The 9,489-nt window shown below is 35.5% G+C and overlaps 1 pseudogene; it reads right to left on the bottom strand.

The window, feature by feature from the left end:
* Window positions 1-8,520: 8,520 nt before the first annotated feature.
* Window positions 8,521-9,276, bottom strand: LOC110036673 (annotated as a pseudogene).
* Between the last annotated feature and the right edge of the window lie 213 nt (window positions 9,277-9,489).

The raw sequence follows: 9,489 nt of genomic DNA, 5'->3' as shown, positions 1-9,489 counted from the left end.
AGTGCATCATCATAATCAGCATCATATTCAAACTTTTGCCTTATGAAATTATTAGTGTGAGCATTTTTGGCATCCATGTTATGTAATATATGATCCATTCTTAAGATATCTCCATGCTGAATCATCATCTGGTCCAAAATTTCTTGGTTAGTAGGGTCACTAGAAGTAGGGGTCCTCGAAGTAGAAGGAATATCTCTGGTTTTACTTCCAGACCTCCATCGAACATGAGATTCATATGTCTTTATATTGGCATGCCCAACAGGTTTTATAAGCTCAATCCTCTCTTCAACAGGTTTAAAATCAACTCCTGTTATTTCACAAAGTGTAAAAGTAAGTGCAAGGTGTGTCAAACCACCAGTGATCTCTCCAAAAGCAATAGATCTAATGTTCATATGAAAAATAGAGCCTACATTTATCCTCATCACCTGCTGAATACAGAAGTTCAGGATGGCTCTATCTTTGGGCACCTCACTATGATGATTTTTCGGAATCATTCTTCTAGAAATAAAGTAATGTCAGGCCTTAGATATTACATTAAGCATAATAAGAGGAAAGTTTACCTTAACACTATTTTTCACTTTCCAGGTTCCTCTTCCATCAGGTCTGAAAGACATCAGTTTGAAAGAAAATAACCTCATCCAAGGCCTCATTTGTAGTAGAAAATGATTTATACTGGCAACTTTAAACATCTTCTAATTGATAAAACTCATTAATTTTTCTTGGAGAAAACTCCACCATTTTTCCACGAACATTAATAAAGTCGTTAGAAGCCTTAGTAAAGTTGGCATAGAATTTCATAACTACACCAATAATTACATTGGAAGTAAAATAATAAAAAATTTTTCACTACCGAGCATTAATTAATCTCTCGACTTCTCCACCCAAATTTTTAAAACCACAATCCAGAATTACTTATTTATGCTCTAGTAGACTGTTGAATCGAGCACTAGCTCTGAAGCAAACAAATTTTTGTTCATCATAATCTACTTTTATTTTTCCTTTGCTCGTTCTTAGTGCCATAAGAAATTTTGAGAAACTTAAAAAAAATATGAATAAATTCCAAAAATTTTAAAAATCACAAGGTAAAAAACTTTAAACTTAAATCTATTATATAAGAGTTTTTCGCCAAAGGATTTTGTCAAAATCTCTTAAAATTTTCAAAATTTTTGAATTTCAGCAATGTGAGATAAATACTTGGTGAAAATCAAAAGAAATTAATTTAAAGTAAAGCTCTTACTTAGAGAAGATGAAATCCAAAGTTCCTTTGCCTTAAACTTGCCTCAAAGTCAAGCAAATGCGAGCCTTAGGTGAAAAAACTGTAGATTGAAAGTGAATCAATGAGAAAAATGGTGGTTTATGGTGAAAATCACAAATTTTAAATGATTAAAGGCTGTTCTCAGGTCGAGGGCGTCATTAGCGCCCATGCCAGCATCATCGGCGCTACAGGTCAAAAATTACATTTTTTGATTTATTCAATTTAAAATTTCCTTTCAGTTTTCTCCAAAGTCTTTTTAGTATTTATTAATTTTAAACACAAATATTTATCTAACAATAATTCACAAACAAATATCTTCACAAACAATCATTTTCACAAACAACAACAAACTAACTTTTATATTATCAGCGATAAAAAATTGGAAGTTGGGGGAGTTGCCCGTAGGAAGCTGTTGATCGCCGAAATCGAAATCCCATCGCCCTCTTCGGAAGGATGCTTTAATTTACATATAGATTTAAGTTTAAAAAAATAGAAAAATAAAATTGACCCCATATTTTTCATAGTTTAAATAAAAGAGCGCATTACCTCAAACCCTGTATCTATCCTGATGGATAAATACAAGACTTGAGAATGATGCTAGATCAAATAAACTAAGAAATACATGACATCCGTTTGGTCTAAGAAACAATTTTATTTGCCCATTTTATTTGTCGACACATTCTCCTATTTAATATGAAAAATTAAATAGTGTTTATTTTAAGCTGGATTTTAAGCTAGGTTCGGAAAAACTTCGTATAAGGGCAAGCTCATATAGTTAATTACATCTTAAATGACTGAAGTCTCTTAAGAATACTCTCGATAAAAATAAAGAAAAATTATCTTCAAGGACTTCAGAAGGATGGGACTTTTCAAAATGAACGAACAAAGAGGTGTGAAAATAGAATGGTTTAAAATTGGAGCATTTATTGTAGAGTCCAAAGGAGGAAGATCTAAGGGATGTCATGGATCAGAAGGAGAGCCTTGGTGACTTCCCAGTCTACCCTATGGTTTGGCTTCAGTTTTGAGGAGAAATTATTCTAGTGTTTCATCCTGCCAATTTTTTTTAATTGGGGCTTTCATTCATATGAAACGATCCCACAAACAGCCTGAAAGATGTGAGGATTTAGGTCGTGACAAACGACAACCTCGAAATCCTTAAACTTGTTAGGGCTTAGATTGCATAGTAGAGCTATACAAATGCCTACAGATAAGGTGAGGATTTACTTTGCATAAGCAAGCAACCTCAAAGTCCTATGACTTCGTTGTTTAAGTCTAAGGAAGGAATATTGGTTTAGCTGGGGAAGCCAGGTTTTGCTGTTGAAGATGGCTGCGCTGCCCACCATGCTAGCTCCAAGCTCCTTGTCGCGATGAATTTGAGTTTTCTAGTGTGATAAGTTACGATGTCAAATCTGGTGGTCCTATGATTGTAGTTCATTAAATTTAATGGGGGCATGTTAAAGTTGATTATAGCAACACCGGTTAGGATCCTATGGTTCCCTTGTTTTAGCACCACTATTTTCTATTGAATTCACTTAGTCCAAATGAACTTACTAAACTCAACTTATTGAGTTCCATAATTTAATTTAGACTGTAGGAAGCCTCGTTAGCAACCGTACGTTACCTCCTCCGAGGGATTCCCAATCTTCTGATAGAGACATCTTAATTTAGTTGTAATTATAGTTTTGTGTGATGTTTGTGATTAAATTGTGAGCTGTTTTATATTTTGAATGTTGTGACGGGGAATTTTATCTTGGTTTATTTTAGTTTTAGTTTTGGTTTTGGTTTTGTGGCTATCCAGATAGTTTTAGTTTTCATGCAGGGTGACCTTGTTTGTTAACATGAAAATTTGTGTAAGCATAAAAGTATAGCATAAAAGTACAAGAAAGACAGCGCTAAAAATTGTAAAAGTGTACCTAGCTAGTCTTCTCGTTCCACCACTTGAAACTTAAAATGCATGTCAGGGAAATTTATATAGAGGCAAAAAAGTAAGGTTTTTGTAGTTTTCCTAACCCTATGTCATATCTTGGTGGGTCCTTAGGAGTTTCAATAAGGATGATTTTATCAAGCAAAACATATTGAATTTAGTAGATCTCCGAGGTATCCAATAGATCTAGAGAAAGAAGCAAGTCCATGCTACTCTCTCGCTGCCTGGTGGAAAACCCCGAGTTCTTTTAAACTTATTATGTTTCTTAATAAGTCATCTTGTAAATACCCTTAGTGCTCAGTGAGCATTGATGTCTCAATTATCCCTAAGAATAGGGTAATTATCACTTGTGATTCAATTTAAGAATTATGTGGGTGAAGACCCTTAAAAAGGCAAGTTTAAGAGACTTAGCCACATTTTGATGGGTGAAGACCCTTAAAGGGGCAAGTTAATGTTATCAAGTCACTTAGCAAATTTTTTTAATTTGGGCTTGTAGTGTTTTAAATAATTTTAATTTTAATTATGTTTACTTTTCTAATCTTCATTTAATCATATTTGATTTAGCTTAGGTCACTACTAAGCGCTTTAGACCTAGGTAGATGTTTTGGTTATTTTGAAAGAAGTTGAATTTTTAAGTGATAATAATTATTCACTTTCAAAATACTTAAATTTCATTTGCAAATCAAGTAGGGGTATTAAATTAGTGAGTTATCAACTTTCAAAGTCACACCCCTAAGTCTAAGATCATTTAATTTAATAGACATCCAAATTTTAATAATTAAAGGGATTACAAATTTATCACTTGATTGTGAAAGAGTGAGGTTGGTTTCTACCAATTAACCCCTTATGCTTCAAACATCCAAATATGTTAATTAGAATAAAAAATTTCTCATTTCCCTTCCTGAAATTAGGCCTAAATGTTAATTAAGGCGAAATTTCCAAAATTACACATTTGCTCGAAAGGCTCTATCACTTCATAATTCATCAAATTTAATTCAAATGACTTTGGAATTTTTATCCTACCTCACTCATGGGCCAATTGAGACATCAGAGGAGAAAGTGTGATTTTTCAAAATTTAATTTATCTATATAATTATTTTTAATGCAAAAATAGGATTTTTCAAAGAAAATTCCTAACTTGACCAAGGTAAATCCTAATCCCTTGAAATTTTTATTGGAGGTAGGCTTAGACTAGAGAAGCTTTTCGACTAAATGTCATGATTTTGTGGATTTTATTTGAATTTTAAAATATATTTTAGGTTCTCGAGTATTTATTAAATATAAAATATTTTAAATGGGGAAAATTAATTTTTATATCTTTGAGAAGTCTCTGTGAGGTCTAAGAACTCAAAGAAGAAGATTTTATATTTTTTTGAATTTTATTTGATTTATTGGAATTATTTTAGTGAAAAAATTATTGGAATTATTTTAGTGAAAATCCATTTTTAGCCTTTAAAAATTATTTTGAGCTTCAAAATTCAATATATTTATTTAGAAAATCAAGAAAAATATCCCAAATGTTCCTAAGTGCTTATGAAGCAATTTAGAACATTTCTATGAATTTTATTATTCTTTTAATTTTTTGGATTTTTTAAATTATTTAAATATTTAAAAATAAGCTAAAAAGGTAAGTTTTTATTTTAAATACTATTTTGAATTTAGAAAACACCCCTGATCACAGAGAACTAAAAAAAGTTAGGTTTTTATAAATTTTTTAGTTATATATTGATTTTTAAAAAAAATCATTTAAGTACTAAAATGATATTTATCTTTAAAAATCAACTTAAGTTACCAAATGAACTCAAAATGCTTTGAAATTTCTTTGGTGAGTTCACTGGATCCTAGACAACAGTGGAGCTAAAAAATTAAGTCATTTAGACTTTTGTATATTCCAAAATTAATTACTTTAGTGTTTTAGGGTTGGTGAAGATTAAGTACATTCTTAATGACTTAACTCATGAAATTATTTCCAAGGGGTCCTCTGGTCATAGTGAACCTTCCATAATTTTCTTAGAATTTTCTAAGGAACTTGCTAATTATCATAATTATTTTATGCAAATAATAGACATAAATTTGAAAAATATGGTTCTCTGTCTAGGGACCTCCTCTGACTTTGGAGAAATCAAAGGATCTTCTCTAAGACAGAGGCAACATCATGCTAAAACTTCAAGCCATGGTGATATTCCTACATGCATGGAGAATAAAAACATTCAAATTAGTGTTTAATTAATTAAAAATAAAATATGCATCAAATGGACTCCAAATCATTTCCACATTGTTTGCTTCTATTCACTAAGCAAGAGGGCATTTTTATTTCATTTTTGTGATTTTTCTACACCAAGATATGGATTTTTAAAGCTTGGGCTATTTATTTGAATAAGAAAATTTCTAATTTTCTATTTAAACGCACGATGCCGACTGTATCATCAGCAGCTCCGAAGGCACACGTGGCACGCTCTGGTTGGACTTTACCATCCATGTAGCCGTTGACTCAGCCCGCAGTTCATGTAAGGAAGCGCTGTTCGGCTTGATCTCCCTCGTCCATCTGATACACGTGCGATCGGACGGCTCCCCATCATCTACCCAAATAAAGTGATCCTGTGACCGTCCACACTAAAACCCTAAGGTCTCAACCTAGACTCAACCAAATCATTTCGTGTTTGATCCTATGGACTCGCTTAAGTGAGACGAACTTATCCATAAGGCAATCATGAAATTAAATTAAGCCTAATCAAATGGAGAATCAAAAAAGGCTTGAGAGGAGGAGAGGTTCAATACCTTGGCTCCGAGAAGTGAAGCTTCGATTAGAGTTGCTCGACACGTTCATTAGAGTGCAAGGAAGCTAGGGATTGAGCTTTTGGTCTTGGTGTAAGGCTTATGTATGCTTTCGATCAAGCCCAACTTCAGGTGTTCTTGTAGAGCTATGTTAGGGTCTCTGTGGAAGAGGAATTTGATGGAGCTTCTCCTTCTTTCACTATGTTGAAGGTATAGGTAAGTTTAATTTGAGTTTGGTGGACTGTGGAGGTGTATTGAGTTGTGCTCTGGTTTTAAAAAGAAGTTTGAGCTCAAAATTGAGCTTCCACAGTTGGAACCAGTGGGGGAAGGTGTTTGGCTTGAGCTGAGGAGGTCTCAATGAGTCTCTATGAGCAATTTGGAGGGCTCTCTCTAAGAAAATTTCAACTCTCCACCATGACCATGAAGCTGAAGCTTTTGTAAAAAAAATGGCTTGGGATGGCTGCCATGGCCAATTGGAGGGTGAAATATGCTGCCTAAGTGGAGGGCAGAGAGGATCTAACATTTATTTTGGATGAGGTGGCCTCTAGGTTTGAATTGGGTTTAACCTCATGGGTGTGGCTCTCAGTTTTGGTGTTTTCCGGACACTAGGTCGACCGGCCGGTCAGAGGAGGTGGCCATAGAGGTCAGGTAAGCCATGGGAATATGTCACAGCAATTTAATGAGTTTAGGCTTTGTTCCGGCAAAAATAACCTAAGCTTAAGCAAATATGGAGTGAATTTACTTAATTTAGGGTACATTTGGTCCATGGCTTAGTTTTGATGGTTTTAAGAGGTTTAGGATGTCCAACTAATGGTTGTGGAGTCATTAATTTGATGACTTTGGGATGTGGAGTCATAATGGTTGTGGAGTCATTAATTTGATGACTTTGGGATAGTTAGACAATCTTTAGTGCATGGGTTCAATGTGGGTTCAAGTGATCAAAACTTGGGTTTGTGCTATGCTAGCCATGTAAATTGAGCAATTGATTGATCAACATTGTGTAGATGATTGTTATGAAGATTTTTAGTGAAGGGTTGAAGCGATTTTGAGTTCAATTGATGTCAATTATAGGGATTTTTTTGAAATTTGGTCAATTTGGGCATGTTGGGTTAGACATGGGACTAGGTTGAGATAGCCTTAGAGTAAGTCCAAATTAAATAGTTCACATGATCAAGGAAGATGTTGTGAAGATTTTTTATGAGGAAATAGAGTAGAAATTTTGGGGTTAAGGCCCTCAATTTGGTGAAATTTGGGGACATGGCTAATTTGGGAAAAAATTGGGGATTTTTGGACTCAATTTGAAATTAAATGAAATTGGGGCTTTACCAAGGCCAATTAAAGGTCAAATTTTATGTGTAGGAATGTTATGAATATTTTTCAACACAAATTGTAGCAAATGGAGTAGGCCATGGGTTCAATTTGGTGGAACCAAGTCATGGGGCCAAAATTAGGCTTTAGGTTTATGTCAAAATTGGGTTTAAATCATGGACAAATTGGGCTTAGATTTGGTCTACATTAGTCATATCAAGGGTGAATTTGAGTTTATAATTGAAGTTCAGGAAAATTGAGACCAATTTGATAGACATTTGAGGTAGATTTGGGGAAAAATGAGTCTTTAAAAGGCAATTTGGGGGTTTTAGTCAAATATGGTCAAATTGGCAAAATTTGGTCATGTGGTAGTTGAGGAAAATGAAATTAGGAATATTTGGGAGGTTTTGGGAATTTTTAAGATTTTTTTGAAATTTTTTAATTTTGGGCCCAGGAGGGGCATTTCGGTAATTTGGCAATTTTTTGTGATTTTGGGTAGTTTGGGTATTTTCAAGGTGTTTGAAATGATTTTTGAACCAGTTTGGGAATTTTGGCCAAAATTGGGGTCCCAAGGGTATCTTGGTAATTTTGGGAAGTTTAGGGGCAAAAAGCTATGTTGGGTATCTTGGTAGAGTTGGAGTGCCAACCACAATCAATAAGCCATGGACCAATGGACAATGGAACAATGGAAACCCCATTTTGGTTCCTCTATGTAGTGGTCTTAGCTAAACCCTAGCATAGGGCTAGTGGGTTTAACGGAACAACTACATGAGCCTTCCAAAAGTATCAAGGGACCAAAGCCAAGAAGTTTAAGTTTAGGATTGTGAGGGATTGTGAGTGCAAGTATGTACCTTAAGCCTTAGGCCAACACCCAGGGTCATCCCTAAGGTCCAGCAGTCCTAAGGGTGACTCATCTTGAGTTTTTCCATGTTGACACTACCTACGAAGCACTGGAGGTTGGGACCAATATTTTTCAAGATGTCACAGATCGAACATAGGCTAACGCCTAACATAGGCTAACGGGCTAACGCCTCAAAAAGATACAATATATAGTCCATATCAAAGTACATCCAAAACATTTCATGCCAAGTATACATTATAGGCTGAGCATGTTTGATACATATCATGTAACTGTGAAAAAAAAAATGAACCCTCTGAACATCTGTATCAAGTATTACGAGCTCCTGATCGAGCAGACCTTCTACGGCATGCTCTAGGACAAGAGTTCCCCTCTCATGTACTTAGAGGTACAACCCTTTCATAGCTCATACAGTAGCAGTTCTTCTAGTTCTAGGTATGGCTGAAATCCGTATGGTGCTTTGCTGTCATCCATCCTATGGAAGGTTACATACACCCTATGGTGTCACACCCCTGGGATGCAGTGCTTGGCGACATCTGTCCCGTTTCCTTTCAGGACCAAAACAGAACCAACTGGTAGCAGAATCTCTACAGCTCCTCTGAAATCACCAGGGTCGACAATGTCAATTTCTTTTCCAAATAATATATTGCTTTTCCTCATGAATGAGATCGAGCAAAAGGGCCTCACAAACTCATGGTGGTCTATATGGGGAGGGATGCAATCTCCCTCATCATAGATGTTGATGATGCAACTATTCGGGATGCAGGTATCTGGCAGTATGTTCCATCTGACCATCCTCTTGATCATCCACTTTATCATAGGAGGTAGTGGATCTACCTGGTCATGTCTAAGGATCCCCGACGGATTTCCTTGTCTGTCATTTGTAAAATTATAAAAGTAGTCGCACTGAATGGTGATTCTTCCTTTTCCTCTCATCCATTTATTCGGCTCAGAGTATGTTCTTTCCATGAGAAGGCCTGCTCGGCCTCTATCCCTCAAGTCAAAGATGCAGTCAGGAATGTTTCTTTCGTCATTTTCAGAGAAGACCCTAGTATACAACTCCAGGCATTCCAGTATGTTGATGAATCTTACTTGTACTTCCTCATAGAATTTAAATTCTCTTTTATTCACCTTGCTTATTTTATAGTACTCCATCCTGCTAGGAGTCGACAACTGTCGCGACCATTCCTCCATCTGAACATCGGCAAGAACTTAAACTGGCACTGGCTCATTTGGAACATGTGATTCAACATCTAAAGGGATGTACGACCCTAGACTCCATGGTATATACTCGTCTGTCCCCAGTGGGATGTTTGGCTCATCCATCAGAAAATCTGCGGTCTAAGACCCGTCGGTGGTGGAGGTATA

This window comes from Phalaenopsis equestris, unplaced genomic scaffold, assembly GCF_001263595.1.
Source record: "Phalaenopsis equestris unplaced genomic scaffold, ASM126359v1 Scaffold209606, whole genome shotgun sequence".
NCBI lineage: Eukaryota > Viridiplantae > Streptophyta > Magnoliopsida > Asparagales > Orchidaceae > Phalaenopsis > Phalaenopsis equestris.
The sequence above is the reverse complement of the archived record's forward strand: the minus strand, read 5'-3'. Positions and strand labels throughout refer to the sequence as shown.